Below are 20,055 nucleotides of genomic sequence, written 5' to 3' on the forward strand. Positions count from 1 at the left end.
TAAAGAAATAGCTGATAGGATCCAAAACAAAACACCACCAGCCTTACAAGTAAAGAAGCCAGAAGAATATTACAAGACATGGGTGTATTCAATTTAGAATTTGAAGGATTTTAAAAATTTCTAGAAGTTTAGAGGTATTCGATTTAGATTTTAAAGAAGTCCATATAAGTTCAATGATATTCAATTCAGATTATAATGGATTTTACTAAAATCCATTAAAATTCAAATGTATTAAATTAAAACTTTGTAAAATTCTTTTAAAATCTACAGGTATTTAAAAATTTATTGATTCTAAAAAGTGATGAATTTCAATAGATTTGAAAGGATTTTAAAAATAAAATTGTGAAGAAAATTATCGATATAAAATCTAACTTTAATCTCAAAAATTTCGTTGGATTCTTATTAATTCGTTATGGAGTCTTTGAAATTATATAACAATCCATCAAATACTTCAAAGTTTATAATTCATTTTAAATTCATTAAACTTTAAATTAAAACAAAATTTAAGGTCTAAACCCTAAAAGATCATTCACGTGATGTTTAAGACAGAAATTTGGAACTTGGAATGACCAAGATAACATAGTTGTAGTTAAGGCACCTTCACAAAAAATATGAAAAACACTGAAGCCTATGAAGGACAACCAATATAATATAGTTGCAGTTAAAGCAGCTTTTGAGAGAACATCAACCGCATTTCCTTCATAAAAGATATGAGAAACTTTAAAATCTAAGGATGTGTTTGGACCATAATAATAATTTTCCCAATTAATATTTTTAATCTATTGAAATATTATTTTTGGAAGATTAAAGAATTGGCATTAGTCCCAATTAATTAGAGATGAGAAGTGATTGATTTGTGACAACTATAAATTAGAATTTTGAAGATATGAAATATGCAATCTCAAATGGGAAGCACATGAATCTGCTATATATTCTCTCCTATACAAATTGAAGTTTCATTGGCATTGGAGAGAGACCCCAACCTTTACGCATCAACCAAACAAATAAATGACTTAGTTTAATACCCTTTAGAATTTTAATTTAGTTTAATTAATTGTTCATCATTGTTCTTAGTTGAAATTTTATTTTTAAAATCTTTTAATTATTAAGGCATTTGAACTTTGTCAATTATTTAAATTCTCCAATAATTAATTACATTCTTTTCTTTAAAATGTTTTTAATTTGTGGTTGCATGCTTGCTCAATAGGAGACGAGAGATAGTTGACTATATTACCAACATATCTTTTGGGCATGCTTAATAAGATAACAATTTCAATCGAGAACGTGTTTGGAACACGATTGAAGACTCAGATCTCTGGCACCCACAATAGTGATAGTAGCTGAAACATGTCGAATGAAGCTAGTTAGAGAGATGGAGTCAAGAAGACTTCGGATACAATGGAGATGTTTGTTGGAGACACTATCCATGAAATGTCTTAGAACTTCAAGAATAGTCAATAGAGAATGGAAAAGTTATAGGAGACCTAACAACAAATAATGCTGAAGATTTAATGGGTGATGGCTGAGTTATTCAAAGGTCTCTAGATTGTATAAGAGAACACTTGCAAGCTACCTAGGTTGTACTAAATGGAGTAAGGTTAAATAATGGCTAGGATGAACAATAAGTGCCAATCTCTTTCACCGTATCCAATGACAAAATGTTAAAGACTGAGCCACCGATCTTTCAAGCCGCATTGAAGTCTAGCCTTATATTTCCCCATTGGTCAGAAACTAGACATATTCCAAGGGCATGTTGAAATCAAAGGTAGAATGTCAGAGATAGTCAAGATGAACAGGTGGTATTTGCCCCTCATGCTGAACCTAATGCTGTTTAAGTTCTTCAAGCTGCATTTTATGGTATGCAGGCCCCTTAGGTTGCACACAATGATAATGAAGTAAGGGTAGACTTTTTGCCCTATGTCTTCTCAACTGTCCAGAATCAAGTTTATGGTGAAGGCATAGCGACCATTATAATCAAAACTTTAAAAATGGGCATAATGAGAATCACTATTATCAAACCGGTTATTACTGTCTGGCATGGAGGAACTATCATAGTGTCTAAAACTGGATGAACAATGGATATGGTAATAATAAGTCTACCCATATATATTATAGATATAGTACCATTAGATAATAAATCTCTACTGAAGTTATTTTTGTTGACTATGTGAAATCAAACGATAACATTGCAGAACTACTAACTAAGGATTTGAATGAAGAATTAGTTGATAAAATCATCAAGAGGAATAAGACTAAAGCCCGTGAAATAAAAAGTCTATATAATGGTACCTAACTTAGTTGACTAAAGATCTCAGATTTATATTTAAAGGGACAACCTAATTGTAAAGATTAAATTAATTCATTGTTGGTGTTAATCTCTTATCTATTCCTATAATAAAACAATGATACCAGTTGGAGGAAAGGCTAAGTTATGATTTTAATGGTTCAAATGCATTGGGAAATCTAAGCGAACCAATGCGGGTTACTTTTAGATAAGAAATTAGCTATGTGAAAAAAAAAGTGGAGAAGCTTCAAAGGAGAACTATATAGGACTCAGTTCTTTAGGAACTCTCATAGAACCAGTAGCATTTTTGTGGCCAAAATGAACATAATAATGAATACTGAAATATTTTAGAAAAATCTTGTGTGAGATATATCACATTTATCATTTAGTGAATAAAGTAAATGTGTTCTCACAAGAGAAGGTTCAAAAGGTAATACTTACCTATTTTATGTAGATTTTGACCGTCGAACACCATCACTAGGTTCAAACTTTGTGTCCCGAGTTTCTTTTTGTGTCAATTTGTTAATTTTATTCAAGTGGGGGACTGTTGGAAAAATATAGTTTAATTACCATGTTAAATGGTATCTATGAAGAATGATATTTAGGTGAATGGAAATTAATACCCAAATTATGGCATAATGGCTGAACATTTCGATAATTATTGTAGAATGTTTTGTTTTAATAATAGTTATGGGATTAAATGTTTGTAGCAGCCAAGTGACATGAATTTCTAAACAGTTTTGAGGATTAGCTGTTAAATGTTTTAGACATTTTAAAATTAATTGGAACATTTTAGAATTAATTGGTTGAAGGTGAAAACATTCCTATATGGAGCCAATAAATTGACTTCTTTATTCTCTATTTTTGATAAAGTTGACTTTTCCTGTACTTTATTCTCCAATTTTTTTTTTTTTAGGAGCGTTAGGTTTCTAATGTGGTGGAGTTCAGGTCATTATTAAAGTTTACCAAATAGAAGCTTTGAGGGTGTAACATATTACAGCTTCTAACGATCCATTGTATCATAGAAGATGGAAGCTTCAGGCTCACAAGCATTGGTGAGACAGAGCGAATCTGTTTTAAGGATATTGTGTGACACACAAGCAGCCTTAGATTCAAGTTCTTCCTTCCATCTATAATATTGTTGGTTTTTCCAGATTCAAATTAGTGTAATCCATTTCCAAATTATTTTTTGAATATTGGTTTTTGTTCATCTATCAAGCTTCTTGTATACATGTTATTTTTCTAACGAAAAATAAAAATAAAAATAAAATAAAAGTAAAAATAAAACTCATCCATCCTTTGTTGTAAGGTATGCCAAACAATTAATTTCAGGGTAATTGTGTCATATGGTTCATCGACCCCAACTACACCAACAAAGTGCTGTAATATTTTGTGGGTTTCATTCTTCCAATTATTTTTAGTGTAAATTACATGATTAATCTCCAAGGCATATCACTATTTACAAGTTGTTCCATGAAATTTTTTTTTCCAGCATTTTAGTCATTGAATTCATTAAAACATTGCACAGATAGTCACTTCATCTAAAGTCATATTCTTTTAGAGAATAATTCATAACACAAGATATAGTTTGGGGATTAATTTTTTAATGCCTGACATAACTACATATTTAATGTTTAAATTATAGAAGACGTTATATATTGATCCCCACATTATATCCTATCTTACAAATTGATTCTTACCACAAAATTTGCATAGTTATTTAACAGTAAATTATGGACATAATAATATCGAAGAGCTAATGGTTTAATATTTTAACGAGTTCAGAGATTAAAATGTTAAAAAAAATATTTAAGGACCGAGATATAAATGACACTATAGTTTACGAACCAATGATATGATTTACCTTTATTTTTAAGTAAAAAAGAATTAGAATGAAATCCCACAAAATGGTGAAGTAAAAAAGAATTAGAATGCAAAAAAACTTATTTGGCATTAATTATGACCAATATTTACAAGACAGTGTAGCTCAAAATTACAGCTAAAGCCGTTTGAGAAATTAATTCAAACTTATAATTATTGCAAAAGAAAAGATGTTCAACTTATAATTTTATTATTTTTGGTAATTAACTTATAATTTTATGATATAAACAATAATAAACCTATAAAATATATTTTTAAGGGGTCACCGCAGCTGCAAGCTACCTTTCACTTTGCTTGAGCGATCTATCATCCTCTTTTCTATTTTTCCAGCTCTACCAGCCGACAAATCCCAGAAAACTGAAACCGCAAGGAATATATTGCAGAATTAGAAGTATAATTTTTTTTTTCCCCCCATAAATTTTGGTTGGATGCATATATTTGAGTATGCATGGCAGTTTTATAGCGAGAAAACTAACAAAAGCGCAAGGGGATTATAATATCCAATTCAGCAAAAAACATGAAAAAAAGAAGGATTTTATCCAAAGTAAATTGAAAAATACCCTTAAAGGCTCTCTTAAGAAGAAAATAACAATAATAATAAGAAAATTTGGATAATCTTTTGTTTCGTTCCTAAGCAGCAAGTATATATTTCCATAACAGAGGTAGATCATATCCCAAAAAGAAATTAAAGAACTGAAAAAGGAATAGTTTAAAACTGTCAAATTGAACGAAAAAGGATTTATTTGAAAGATAAACATATATACATATATATATAAATTCCAGATATAACGAATGAATAAAAAAGTTGCGGATTACTGAGATTACCTGAGAGATCTAAGGGCAAACTGCTGAGATAAAAAGTGGAAGAAGAAATGGGCTCCGTGAAGGAACAATACAACTCCTGTGCAACCCAGCACAAATAGCTCCAGCATCATCACCTTTTTCTACACACAAAACGCACCCAAATAGCTACACAGAGATTATAGATAAGAAAGCAGAGCAAGATATCAGCTTTTTCTTTGTCTGTGCCCCTGATCCCTTCCTTATATCATATATGATGATCGGATAATGACATATAACTTTGGGCTTTTTGAGCATGGTAATGGTGGATTTCATCGGTAACATTCTAGTTGGACCTATTCTTCCACACCATTTAACTTTAAAATGGAGAGCTGACGTCATATATTCCAATTTTATTGTAAAAGATGATCCATTTCCAAGCGTTTGTTAAATAGGTATTTGTTTAATTTCTTATTAGTATTATGAAATTTTAAAATTAGGTGAATTCAACTTTAAATTTTGAATTGTTTAAATTTAATTTTAAAATTTTAAATTTATTGTAAATTAATTCAATTGATTAATATTAATTTTACGATTATGATATCAATTGATATCAACATGCTGATACCAAGTTGATTTTATAATTCATTTTTCAGTTAAAACTTTTTTTGAGAAAATAAATTTTTTATTTAAAAATTTTATCCATTCCTATTTTATTTAAATTAAAATTTTAAAAAAAATTAAATGTTTTTTAACCTAAAATTAGATAAAAATAAAATTGAAATTTTTGCTCTAACAAAAAAAACTTTGTTCGATCAAAAATTAAATAAAATAATTTTACTATATGAAAAAATAAATAATATTTTTTGTGCCTAAATCATAAAAGAATTAGACCAAAATTACAAAAATAAAAATTAGACTTAAAATTAAACAAAAATAAAAATAAAACTAAAATTGAATTTTTTGCTCTAGTAAAAATATTTTCATTAGGCCAAAAATTAAATAAAACAATTTCAAACCAAAAATTTATAATAATTGTTTTCAACCAAATTATATAAAAATAAAAATTAGACATAAATAAAAAATAAAAATAAAAATAAATTTTAATTTTTCTAAAAATAAATTTATTATTATTGATTTTTTTAATTTTTAATTTTTAATTGGTTTAATAATTTATTTTTATTAGTTTTACATCCTTATCTTTTTAATCAAACTTGGTTCATTCTATTTCTAATTTTTTTTTAATAATTATTCATTCTTTATAAAATCCAGTTACTCACAAGTTAGTTTACGTTTTACTTGAATTGTACTAATTTTTATAATATTAATTAGTAAAAGGTAAGTTTATCTACATTATAAAATAAAAAAACTGCATCACAATTTAAATGATTTTTTAAATATTTTTAATATAATATAATTTTTAAAATATTTAATACTTAAATAGTCTTAAAAATTATAAAAATAAAATTTTATTAGATACGCTACAACAATATACTGATTCACTTTTAATATTAATTTTAAAAAAAATTATAAATTAAGCGAATATCATAAAAACATATATGATAGTTGTATCTTTGCCCCTGATCTCTTGCTTATATATATATATATATATATATTTTTTTTTTTTTTTGGCTGAAAATCTCTTGCTTATATTATATAGGATGATTGATAATGACATATAATATTGGACTTCTTAAGCATGCTCATGGTGGATTCCGTCGGCAACATTCCAGCTGGACCTAATCTTCCGCACCACTCAATTTTAAAATGGAGAGTTGACGTCATATATTCCAATCTTTATTCTAAAAAATGATCCATTTTCCACGCAATTATTTTTTTATTAATATTATTTTCTAATCCAGTTTAAGGATAGTTGTTTTTCATGCTAATCTGATTTAAATTACTTATGATCTATGGACAGAGAAAGTATCATTGGCGATGCGTGAGTGGCTGAGATACGACCAACAGCAGTAGTTGAAAACTTACTAGACTAATGGATCCCTTTTTCGAGTAGAGAGATTTTTTGTTTTTTTTTTTTTTCGTTTTTTTTTTCTGTTTTTTTGTTTTTGTTTGTTTTTGTTTTTTGATGTTTTTTTTGTTTTGTTTTGTTTTTTAAAGTACAGGCTTAAGGAGGGGCAATGGCACTCCTTCCAAATTCTTTTTTCCCTTTTAAAAGTTACTTCTAACAAATTTTAAAATTAATAATAAATTTTTTTAAGTAATTTCACCCACTAATATATAATAAGACATCAAATAGATTTTCATCAACTAAATTGTTGTTGTAAATGAAAATAAAAATACAAATTCGATTCTATAATTCTACTAACTCAAATATCAATTGCTTTTAATATAAATAAAATGGACCTAATTTATATTTTAAAATATATAGCAAAATCAAATAAATTTTTTATTTTTTTTTGCTTTTTTAATAGTTAGGTTATAAATCAAGGTGGATGAATTTTGGTGATAAATAGAGTTTTTTTAGAACTTTTGTTGTACTTTTTCTCAATTACATCTATGATTTTTATTTTGTCTTCAATTACTTGTATATATGATATATTATAGATTTTAATAGAGGTTGCTGCTAATATTCTTCATGATACTATTTCACCTAATAACCAGTGAAAATTAGATGCTTTCTCGGGACTTTACTAGAAGGAAGACATAATATGAAGCAACTTTGCTAAATCTCAAAGACTAATTGTGGGGTATAAATTCTTTCTGCATTAATTTTATCTACCCTTATTTGGAAGGAGAGATGGAAAGTAGAAGTGATAGAAAAGGAAGGAGGATGGAAAAATTAATATTTATCTCTTTTATTTGGTATGATGTGAAAGGTAGAAAACTATTTTTCTTTTTTATTTAGTATAAAACATAAAAATGGAAGGAAAAAAAAATTGGATATCAAATAACTAATGTTTTAAATGGAATGCCTAAAGCTAGGCTTGTGGTTCGACTCGAGACTTAAAATTGGAGCATTACACTTACGAGACGCACACTTAAGAAAATAGTGCATATGCTTTGGGCACAAGAATGTTCTTTTTCGCACCTCTGGTAGTAAGAAATACGCATCAGAGATATAGTTAAATTTGTTTATTTATTTTAAAATCTATGTTATCCTTACTTAATTAACAATAATGGTATAGATATAAAACAATATTCATCAACTTTATTTAGCAAATGATATGTGTTAAAATGTTATTTGTTGATATATCTATGTAATCTAAATATAAATGAATAAATCTTTAAATGAAAAATAAATTAAAATATAAGCTAATTAAATATTGTTATATCATTTGTAGATCATTTGATTAACATATTGAGTAAATATTTTAGTAAGTATAATATTATTATTTAGTTAACTCTATTTTTTATTTTTTATTTTATTTTTTAATTTTCTAATTGTTAATTTATATTTTATTTTGTTATAATTATATTTTATTTTAAAATAAACCTATCTTACTCTCACATGGTTAAATTTAATCTTTTTATTTTTTATTTTATAAATAATCTAGATACCAGATGGGTTCTTAGGTTCCATTTGGTACATAGGGTAGGATTGGACTATTATTTGGGATGAGATTGAATAAGATAAGACATGATAAAAAACAAATCGTCTTATGTTTGGTATCGGTCGAATTGTACTAATTTTTTATATATGAACAACTAAAAAATATAATTTATCATTTATCTGTTGACTTTTAAATAAAAAATGGTTTCAATTTTAAAAGTTATTTTGAAAGAGATTTGTCAAAATAGCTGATTTTTCAAAAAAGTTATTTTGAAAGAGATTATCTAATTAACCTTATATATAATTAATACGAATCATCAAAATTGTTGATTTTAATTTAGACATTTAAAAAATTTCTATGTAGTTGCGTATAAAATAAAAAGAGTAACTATAATATTGATCTGTGTTAGAGAAAAATATCAATGAAATGAAGGCCCATCTTCCACTAGCTTAAGCTTTTGGGATTAGTGATATTTCAATTTGGTATCAGAGCCAAAATCCTAGAGGTCCTGGCTCAAAACTCAACAACTCTACCTAAAATAAAAATAACAAATGTTAGGAACCCGAGAGAAGCCCAAAAGAGACCTACATGTGAGAGTTTAAGCTTTTAGGATCAATGGTATTTCAATAATCTGATAGAAAAAAAAAATAAATATAAACCAAAAAAAAAATGCAAAAACAAATATAATGGAAAAAAACCTATATACTACTAACATAAAAAGAAAGAGACATAACCCAAAAAAAAAAAAAAAAAAAAGAAATGAGAAAAACGAAGGAAAGAAACAACATTCCAAAAACTGATGAAAAATTTCTATAACATGAAAATATTGATAAAAAAAAAAAAATGAAAGGAAAACGGAAATAGAAAAACAAAGTGAGAGATAATCCTCATGCTTTTCCTTCCATTAATTTCTCCATATTTAGAGGGATTATTTTAGATGGAAAGTCATCTTTCTAACTTTCCATTGTTCTTCTCCTTGCTAATCTACAACCTATCTTCTTTCCTTCCACTTTTTCACCAAACCAAACAAAGCTTTATAGAGCTATTTATCATTATGCTTTTACTTGCGCACAAATTGCATAGTCCTGATTAGAAAGTAAGGATTGTATGAATTTTCTATTCCAATGCTCCATACAACTTTTGAAAGGATGAAATGACTTGCAAAACAAAGCAATGAGGTCTAGATCTTGGCATTGGTATGGTATTGGCCATAGAAGCTTCAATGTTCAAGTTAGCCAAGAGATCATTTTTTCTGAAGAAAGGAAGAGATAAAGTTTCCAAGGGTCTTACAGGTACTTGCTTTGGGAGCATCGAATTGTATTTATTAGATTCACAAATCTTAGTTAGGGTTTAGCCACATGTCATAACCCTAGTTGTGATGGATTGATTCATTTAGCTCGATGGAATCTCCCTTAGTGGTTGATGATGTCCAAACCAAACTTCTATCTAGACCATTTTGTTAGGCCATATAGCCTATCAATACCCATAATCCTAAATGGATAGATTTTCCCTAGTTGAACTTCAGTTTAGCCATTGAGGACCTGTCCATGTTTGTGATCTTGTGCAATTGGCCCATGAAGCTTGGTTTGCAAGTATATGGTCAATCTCACTAGGTGTTGTGGCTATATTTCTCAATTTAAAAGTATACGAATGAAGCAATATAGGAGTGAGTTAAATATGGATGTCAAACCCTTAGGGAATAAAGATTAATTTGTTTTGCTTTTATTGTTATATTAATTAAATTAAAAAATACTTTTGTTGTATAGCAAATAAAAAAAAAAAAAAAAGAACTAAAGAAATTTAAAACTAATGAAAATGATTGAATTAATTAAGAAGAAAAAAAACGATTATGAAAGCAATAGTACTCATGAATTCAACACTAATTAATCTGGTCTTGATATTAAGCATGTAAAATTTGAATTTATCATGGTATAAATTTATCACACTTAATCCACATATATTTAGGAATAACTTTCACATAAACCTAAACAAAATTGTCTTGAATCAATATAAACCGCAAGCGTATGGATTATACAACCAATAAACTGAATGAGTAGAGTATCATTTTTATGAGGATTGATTTTTAACTACTAAGCGTATTCTAGGTAAGTGCCAAAGAAATTCACTAGCTAATTTTATCTAGGAAATTCAATTCAAAAGAATTGCAAATTAATGAGAAATTAAAGTCAAATATAATTAACAACTAACGTGCAAATGACAAGATTGCTCCAAGGGTTGTTTCGGGCACTAAAGATGGTTCCACTTAGGGAAACCTCACTAAACAGGTATCGAGAATTTAGTGGAACCTCCCTATAAATTGAATATAATTTAATAGCATAATAGAGAATAGTAAATACTTTTGATAGAAATTTTGAAATCATAGTCATAGCTAGCAAGGGTTCCAACTTAAAAAAAAGAAAAAAGAAAAAAAATAAACATACATATTAGGTCAATCTACCAGGGGAGTAAAGGATTCCAAAACTAAATAAAACAAAATATATAATAGTCTCAAAAGAAAGCACAAAAGAAACAATACATTAGCAGCAGAAAGTTGATAAACTTGAAGCTACGATAACAACAAAATATACGAAGTGATGATAATGAAATGGTGCCTAGATGTAGTATGCATCAATTGTCAACTAAGTCCTAGTGGAGTAATTTAAGAAAAAAAATTATAAGACAAACTCAATGCATAAATAAAAATAAAATTTGAAAAATAATTATGCTACTAAAACATTTCCATCAAGACTTTCCATTCACTCGTTATAAAATCTCCTATTTTGAAAAAGGATTTTACCAAAACCCAAAATGGTCCCCCAAAATCATAACGCATTCTTTGGTTCATTAAATGACTTCAAATATTAAAATCAAATCGTAATTCTTATAATTTAATTAAATAAATAAACAATTATTTCTCAAATATTAAAACATTGAGTAAAAATGCAAATCCCAATAACCATAACCCAAATAATTGTCATCCGTTTACCATATCTATTATCAAATACTATCATACGACCACACCTAACATCGTAGTTTGTTGTAAAGCTATGGAGAGGGGAAAACCATCTTATGGTCCCTAATGTTTTAAGGCGGTGCAGAGCTAGGACTTCACATCCAATCTCATTAAAACACATAATTAGTGGGGGATGGTGATATAGCATGCATAATAATATCTGTCAAATCCAACAATCAAGGTAAGTTAATAATACACCATAATTCGTAAATCCAAAATTCCATAACCTATATCCATGTGTCCAAAATATAAATTTTTCACCATTACCATTATATAATAAACTATGGATACCCACTATTATCCAAAAAAATAAACTATAGATACCCACATAACCTACACTCTTATGTTTATAAATAAATATCAAAACATATTTCCACCATAATACTTTTGCAATCATTCTAAAAAATAATAAAATATTAAATCATATAAGGCATTTATTGTATAAAGTAAAACAATATAAAATTTGTATTTCTAAATGCAATTAGTAAAATAAAAGTTATCTATAACCCCAAAAATTTTCGAAAATAAAAATTCACTCATAGAAATTGGCTCAAGCTTGATCCGCTGATTGATTGCCTCTCAGTCTCGATGCCTAAAATAATTATAAACTATTATAAGATTCCAAAATTTATACCAAAAACATTGGGTGCATACCCATGTCCCAAAATGACTTTAATAACTTTAAAATTTCTAAAATTAGACATCGAACAATCCAATTATATTGTAAGTCCAAATTATCTGATACCTTAAATTAGGAATTTTTTCACTTGTAGGCCAATTTATTGAAATCAAAACTGCTATTAGTCCCATTAACACCTAATTACACTAATCCACCTTCAATTTGTCTAATTTATCCAATTGTGTTGAGACACAGGTCAATATTATCCGATATTAAACTAATTGACTTAAAACATGGAAAAATTATCAAGGGAAGTCCAAAATTTAAAAACCTTATATCAATAGAAAACCCACAAGACGAGGAATATGATGGTGAACTCATCTTGGTCCAAAAACCTCTCCAGTGTCTGGAAAACCTCCTCCAAGTCTCTAGTGAGAAATTTCAATAAATGGAGGATAGAGTCAAACTCAAAGAATCCAAATTGGGGGGGGGGGGGGGGGGGGGGGATAGAGGTGATGTGATTCTACCCGTGCCCATTCAATCGACTACTCGTTGGGGTACAACTCCTATACAAATGAAGATGGAGCCAATCACCAGGGCACAAGTTAAAATATTTAAGGAAAAATTGGCTAGCTTTATTCATGCCATGATTCAATCTCAAGAGGACATGACAGTACCTGAAGATACAAGACCCGTTTTAAGCCTCCAAGTGGTGGAGATCGATACGGACCCGGGTGGTTATTTTTGTGCAAATTTGGACTCCGAACAACAAGGAATGGTTCTAACACTTCTTGAACTCAATGAATATTGTTAAGAGGACATGTAATTCAGCCAAGGCAGAATCAAAAGCATCTAAAAATGACTTGTATGGAAAGCCCCTCAATTTGACCAAAAATGTGCTGTTTTGCCGTTGGCTTTGACTTTTCTTCTTGTTTGACTTATTCCAATCAAGGGGAAACATGTGGGAATCATTATTAATCATATTTGGAATTCTACATGTCATATGGAAGCTGATTTAGAGCCCAAACAAGCTGGAGATTGGTCAAAGATGCCTTAGTAGTCAAACTAGTCAACTAATTTCCTAATTTGATTTTGATTTTTCATTTTAGGAAATTAGTCTTTTATTTTGATTTTTATTTATTTATATGCTGGAAAAATAATTTGAGGAAAGTTATTACTTTAGTATTTCAATTGTAAATTAATTAATTCCTATTTCAAAATAAAGGAATTAATTAATTCAAATTAGTTTAGGAAACTAAGAAAAATTAGGCACTTTCCTTTTCTCTGATTTCCTTTTCTCTACTTTCTTTTTCTCAACACTTTGTGTCCGGTTTTGAATTAATTTTTTAGGGCTTTTGCTTTGCAATCTTACCCTATTTAAAGGCTTATTTTCAATGAGAAATCAAGCTTGAATTTTATACAGAAAATTATTTGTGAGATTGAATTCTCTTTGTTCTTTTGAACATTTAAAACACTATTAGTGAATGAGTGTTTTAGTTTGGCTTATCAATAGGCCTTCCATCACCTATTGTGGCATATACATTGTATACTAAGGTTTCTAATCACAGGTTGGTTAGGGGTCAAGGTGACCATTATAACTTGAACATAATTAGATTCGGGCTAATATTATATGGGTTTAGGAGTAGATCGTCCTAGGTTCGTATTAAAAGGTATGGGGTGGTTTAGAATGGTTGAAAAAGGACCAAACTTTGGTGACCTGGTCAGAGCACCGTTGAGGTTTTATTTGCTAGCGAGTGGCCTTATCGAGCGTGTTTGGCAATGGTTCTCACTAAAACTCCAATGTTTTAGTCGCCAACAAGTGGCCTTACTAGGTGGCCTATGTGTGTAGAAAGGTGGTGGTTGGATGTGGCTCAAATGGCAATAACTTTGTTCATCATCCAAAAGGGTTTGGGGGGTTTGATTCAAGTCTGTCTAGTTTGGGAAGGTTTTGGGACATTTTAGATATTTTTTGATTTGCTTAATGATGACATGCATCTCTATGAATATATATATATATATATATATGCTTAGGATCCATTGAATGACAAAATTTAGGATTGCTTTGGACACAAATAAATATTGATATTTAAAAACTTCATAGAAACATGACTTTCTAATCGTAACTTAAAATTAGATATGTTGTTAGTCTACGAACTCGTATCAATAAGCTTTATGATATGGTGTATTGGTTAAATCAAAATTTTTGATTAATAAAAAGTCAAACTTAGCATCCACTCACAGTCTAACTAGTCAATTTGGAACAAATCAAATCAAGTTTATATTTTAATTTCTAGTTTTGGAATGTCACAACTAACCCCCCTTAAAGAAATTTCATCGACGAAATTCATATCTTAGTACTAGAAAAGTTGTTAATGCTGACTCCACATCTGGTCCTCTATCTCCTATGTCGCCTCCTCTACCATATGGTTCCTTCGCAAGACTTTTATCTATGGTCTTGGTATGAAGCTTCTGATATCTGCAGTTAAGCTTCTATACCTACTGCTTCTTTTTAGATAAATTCTCTTTCAAGTGAATTTACTGAGTCTTTAACACATATGAGGGATCTGGTCTATACTTACTAAGCATGGTCCCATGGAAAACATCATGAATCTTAGAGAGCTCCATTAGTAAAGCAAGTCGATAGGCAATAGGTTCCAACCCTCTCAGTGATCCTATATGGTCCAATATATCCTGGACTCAATTTCCCTCGCTTCCTAAAATGCAATACTCTTTTCTAAGGTGATAGCTTCAAGAACACTCTATCTCCAACCTTAAGCTCAAGTCCTTTCTTTTAACATCTACATAACTCTTCTGTCTACCTTGAGCTGCCTTCAGTTTTTCACGAATGATCGTAACTTTATCAATTGTCCATTGTACATAGTCACAACCTCTAGGCTATTACTCACCAATCTCATTCCAACATAGAGGAGTCCTACACTGCCTCCTATGCAGGAACTCTATGTAAACTCACAGTCACCTTCATATAAAGCTTGGCCAAATCCTGCTATGTATAAGTTTCACAAATCGAAAAAAAGTACGCAAACTTTATGAGTTGGTCAATAATCACCCAATACCATCATGACCTGCCAGAATGTGAGAAAGCTGCCAGAATATGAGAAAGCTTGAATAAAAAGTCCAGGGTGATATTCTTCCACCTTTATATTGGAATAGACAATGGTTGCAAAAGTTCTAAAGGCTTTTTCCTTTCTGCCTTCACTTGCTGACATACTAAACACTTGGATAAATGATATATAACTTCCTTCTTTATTCTTCGCCACTAATAATACTCTCATAAAGTGCAATACATCTTGGTGCAGCTAGGATGCATGGCATATCCTGAGCTGTGAGCTTCATCAAGAATCTCCCTCTTAAGTCCCTCATCTATAGGAAGGCTAAATCTAGTACCTATAACCAATGTTCCATCATCTCTAATTATGAAAGCTGTAGTTGAAGTCTTTGCAACCATGCCTCTTAACTTCATAAAAAAAAAATCATGAAGTAGGGATTACAATTGCTATCAATAAGTATGTCTCAAAGTTGAAAACTAGCCAAAAGAGGTCCATGTGGGTTCATCTTTAACTCAACTCTAAACTTCCACAGCTCTATCATCAAAGGAAGCTGTGTTGGAGTTTGGTGTGGTTTTTAGGTTCACTTGGACAAGAGTGTTATACATAAGGTATTAGTCTTGTGCACAACCTTTAATTCGGTTTTCGGTTTAGTATTTAGGTGATTTTTGTGTTTGTTTTTGATATGGTGATATTGAGCTTTGTTAAGGTTTTAGTTTGGAAGGAAGAAGAAGAAGATGAAGAAGAAGAGAAGATCCTAAAGTAGGCCACACAAACTGGACAACACAATTCATTTTTTTATTTCATTCATTTGTTATGTAATATAGATACAAAACTTGTCTCACACATGTGAAGTGTGTGTGAGACCAAATGGAAGTCTTTAAAATTCAAAAATTACATATTTCCCACCCAATAATTTGATACAAAATGTTCAAATACCAGCTCACATATGAGTGCACAAATATGGCAAAGGTTGGTGAGATTTTAAACTTCAAAAGACTATCTCTACCAAATCGGGTAATGCTATTTTGATCTGATAGAAGGCTGGGATATCTTCATGTAAATTGCTTGAATTTTGACATGTTGCATGTTGAAATATTAAGGATAAAATATGGAGAAAACTAGGTCCAAAAGAATTGGCTAAGGCCTCCAATTCATCTCAAATCTGTGGGTCATAACTGTGGAAATCTCAACAGTTATGCCAATTTGCAACCTGCATATCTTGGGCTTCCTAAGTCCTTTTTGAGTCATTATTTTTGCTATATTTTCTTTTATATGTCTATTACAACATATCCAAAAACCATAATCTTGTTCTAAAAACCCAGAATATTCCAGCCCCAACAATGGACCTATGTTGCTGGAAACACAATTTCTAGCATATAGTCATTTTACAAAACAAAATCAATACCCAACAAAGAGACAATTCTTAAGCTAAATACTACAAAATTTATGCATTAAAAAGATATTAAAAGGAACATAAAATATACACATAAATATTGCTTTAAGACATTTAACAAAATATTTCTTATGAAGAAAGAAAGATGGTTCAAATCTTGGTGGATTTTGGCTTGTGCAAGGTGGCAAGATTACTACCTTTTCAACAAGCTGCACTCTTTTCATGTATTCTAAAGAATTTTTAGCCTTTCTACTTAAAGCATCAGCTACCACATTTGCCCTATCAGGACGATAGTCAATGATGCAATCATAATCCTTAAACAGCTCCATCCATCATCTTTGCCTTAAGTTTAACTCTTTTTGTGCAAATAGATATTTAAGGGTCTTATGGCCAGTGTAGATCTTATAGGGATTAAATAGATATTTTGTGCAAATTCTATCTTACAAAATAATTTTTATGTGAATAATGTACTGAATATTATTAATAAAACAAGCTCTTAAATAGACAAAAAAAGGTTACAAAATAAAACCCTAATTAACTAGGTAAAACCAACCACATAGAATAGGAAACCTAATGATGGTCGAAAATTACCTCCTTTCCTAATCTAATTTAGATTAATTATTTCTTAATTTGAAATAATAACTTTTCTAAATTAATTTTTCAAGAAAGTAAATAAATAGAAACCAAATAAAAGACTAATTTCCTAAAACAAAAAGTTAAAATCAAATTAGGAAACAAATTGACTATCTTTCTAAGTAAGCTAACTTTGACCAATCTCTAGCTTGTTTGGGCTCCAAATCAGCTTCCATATGCCATGTAGGATGCCAAATATGATTAATAATGATTCCCACACGTTTCCCCTTGATTGGAATAGGTCAAACTTGCTTGAACTAGAAGAACAGTCAAAGCTAGTGACTAAACAGCACATTTTCAGCCAAATTGACTTGTTGTCTGTACAAGCCCATTTTAGATGATTTTGATTCTGCATTGGCTGGATTACATGTCCTCTTAATGATATTCATTGAATCCATAAAGTATTGGAACCATTTCTTGCTGCCCGGAGTCCATATTTGCACCAAAACAACTATCCGGGTCCGTATCGGCCTCCACAACTTGAATGCTTAAAATGGACTTTATATCTTTGGGTATTGATAAACTCCTTTGAGAATTAATTAGTCCCTGGATAAAAGTAGCTAGGTTATCCTTAAATTTCTTAGCTTGAGCCCTAGTGATCGGTTCGGTCTTCATCCGTATCGGGTCAGCATCCCAATAGGTAGTTGGTTGTGCGGACACGGGCAGATTCTCATCAAAAAACCTCTTTCAAATTTTGGCCAAATTTGATATTGATGGGTCTCTCAAATTATGAGGAATTTTGATAAAACTAAGGCATGATTCGAGTTTAGAGGGTCCAAAATAAAGGGGATAAGGGAATGGGGCAGCTTGGAATGATTGAAAAATGGGCAAATTCTAGCAACCCAGTTTGAGAACCACCACCAGATTCGCTAGCCTGATCTGGGCATTTCCAATGGCACTGCCAGCTGAAAGTCCTAGGTTTTGGTATCCGATGAGCACCTTTACTAGGTGGTTAGCACATGTAGAAGGATGGTGGTCAGAAGTGGCTCAAATGGTAGCAACTTGGTTCGTGGTCTAAATGGGTTGGGTAGGTTAGATTCAGGTCTGAGAAGGTTTTTAGGACTTTTTGGATTATTTTTGGTTTGTTTATTGATGGCATGCATGCCCATGAATATATAGGCCTAGGGTCTAGTAAATGATAAAACCTAGGATTGGTTTGGACACTGATAAAATATAGGTAGTTAAAAATGTTTAAAAACCATAACTTTCTAATGGTAACTCAGAGTTAGGAATGTCATTAGTTTACAAACTTGTATCAACATGCTTTATGCTATGGTGTACCAATCAAACCAAAATTCTTAACTAATAAAAAGTCAAATGTAGGACCTACTCAAAGTCTTACTAGTCCATCTCTGCCAAACCAAATAAAATTTAAATTCTAATTTCTAATTTTGGGATGGATCATCATGACAAGTTTCAAAGGAAATAAAAACAACAGCACACAATCGTAATTGAAAATATATGAATTAAAGTATCTAGGACCATGAATTTTCTTAAACCCATCTTATAACTATTTAATTTGTTAATTAATGAGCAATTTGACTTCAATTATTAACAAAGGGTTTCCAAATTTACACACACATACACACACACACACACACACACACACACACACACACACATTCTCTCTCTCTCTCTCTCTCTCTCTCTCTCTCTCTCTCAAGGTAAGCAAGATGTACTGAAAATTTACTTAAATTATAACCTCTTCTATATTTTACCAATTAACCATGCAATTAATTCTCCTTTTAATTACCCAAGCCGAATTGGTTCTTTTAAACTCAATTTAAGCCAACATCTAAGTTGCTTAGGCCTAATTTACTCTCCGAAGCTTTAATTATGCTCAAATTATGTTTTCCTAGTGCTCTATTTATTAAATTAGGCTTTTTAAAGATTTAATTGTTCAATCTAAACAACATCTAACCGAATTTTCATTCTAATTAGACATGTTCTTTAATTAATAATAAGGAAATACAAATAATTGGGGGGAAATTAAACCATTAATAAATTAAAACATCACAATTAATATTTAAGCTATATCAAGATCCTAGATCAAAGATCCAGCCAATCATGCTCGTAGAAATAACAAATAGATAAACAAAATAGAATTCCAAATATCCAAACATTGTCTTGTACAAATATCCAAGAATCTTATTACAAAATACTAAGAAATAGTGAGTAGAGATTAGAGGGAAGAGAAATCCTAGGTAGAAATTGCTCCTCCAAGTACCCAAGGCCTTGGGTCTTCAAGAAATTCCCATGTTCTTAGAACTTTTCTCTCTAAAAGCCTTTCTCTTTTTAAATTGCGGTGTAGTCCCTAAGATTGATATGATGTGTGGATAGATCCTTGCCCTTTTAGGAATAATATAGTCACCTTCTCAAGAGCCCTTATTATGCCTAATATTCTCCTTTAGATCTTTATCTAATGACTTATAAAATGGACATGTGCAAGTCACATTCCTTATTAAAAACCGTTGTCTCTTCCAACATTTAGCCAAAATAGAAGATATTAAAGGAAAACTTCAATTGGCTTGTACACCATTGGAAATGGAGTGTACACGCCATTTCTTCTTGTATGGTGCTTAATGATACACTTTTTCAATGAGAGTGAACACACCAAACTTGATGGTTCTTGCCCATTTGCAGCTCAAAAGTGGTGTTTGCACTTTCCTTGTGAGAGTATCCATGCCACAAACATTAATTCCTTAAGGTTTTCGTTAACTTTTTGACTTGACACTCAAGAAATAGCTTCAAGATATCTAAAAAATTCAATCTTTAAGCAAATAATCTCCAAATTCTATAATTGAATTTTTTTCTTACAAAATAGATCAAAACATATAGAACAACACAAAAAACTAAAGGAAGCAAACAAATA

The 20,055-nt window shown here is 30.1% G+C and overlaps 1 long non-coding RNA gene across 1 annotated transcript; it reads right to left on the bottom strand.

The window, feature by feature from the left end:
* Positions 1-4,336: 4,336 nt before the first annotated feature.
* Positions 4,337-5,375, bottom strand: LOC112489444 (uncharacterized). Its single transcript, XR_003053719.3, has 2 exons — positions 4,991-5,375; positions 4,337-4,522 (listed from the first exon to the last, which is right to left on the bottom strand). It is a non-coding gene; the product is annotated as an uncharacterized LOC112489444 (long non-coding RNA).
* Between the last annotated feature and the right edge of the window lie 14,680 nt (positions 5,376-20,055).

The sequence above is a fragment of the Ziziphus jujuba genome, chromosome 1, assembly GCF_031755915.1.
Source record: "Ziziphus jujuba cultivar Dongzao chromosome 1, ASM3175591v1".
NCBI classification, from domain to species: Eukaryota; Viridiplantae; Streptophyta; class Magnoliopsida; order Rosales; family Rhamnaceae; genus Ziziphus; species Ziziphus jujuba.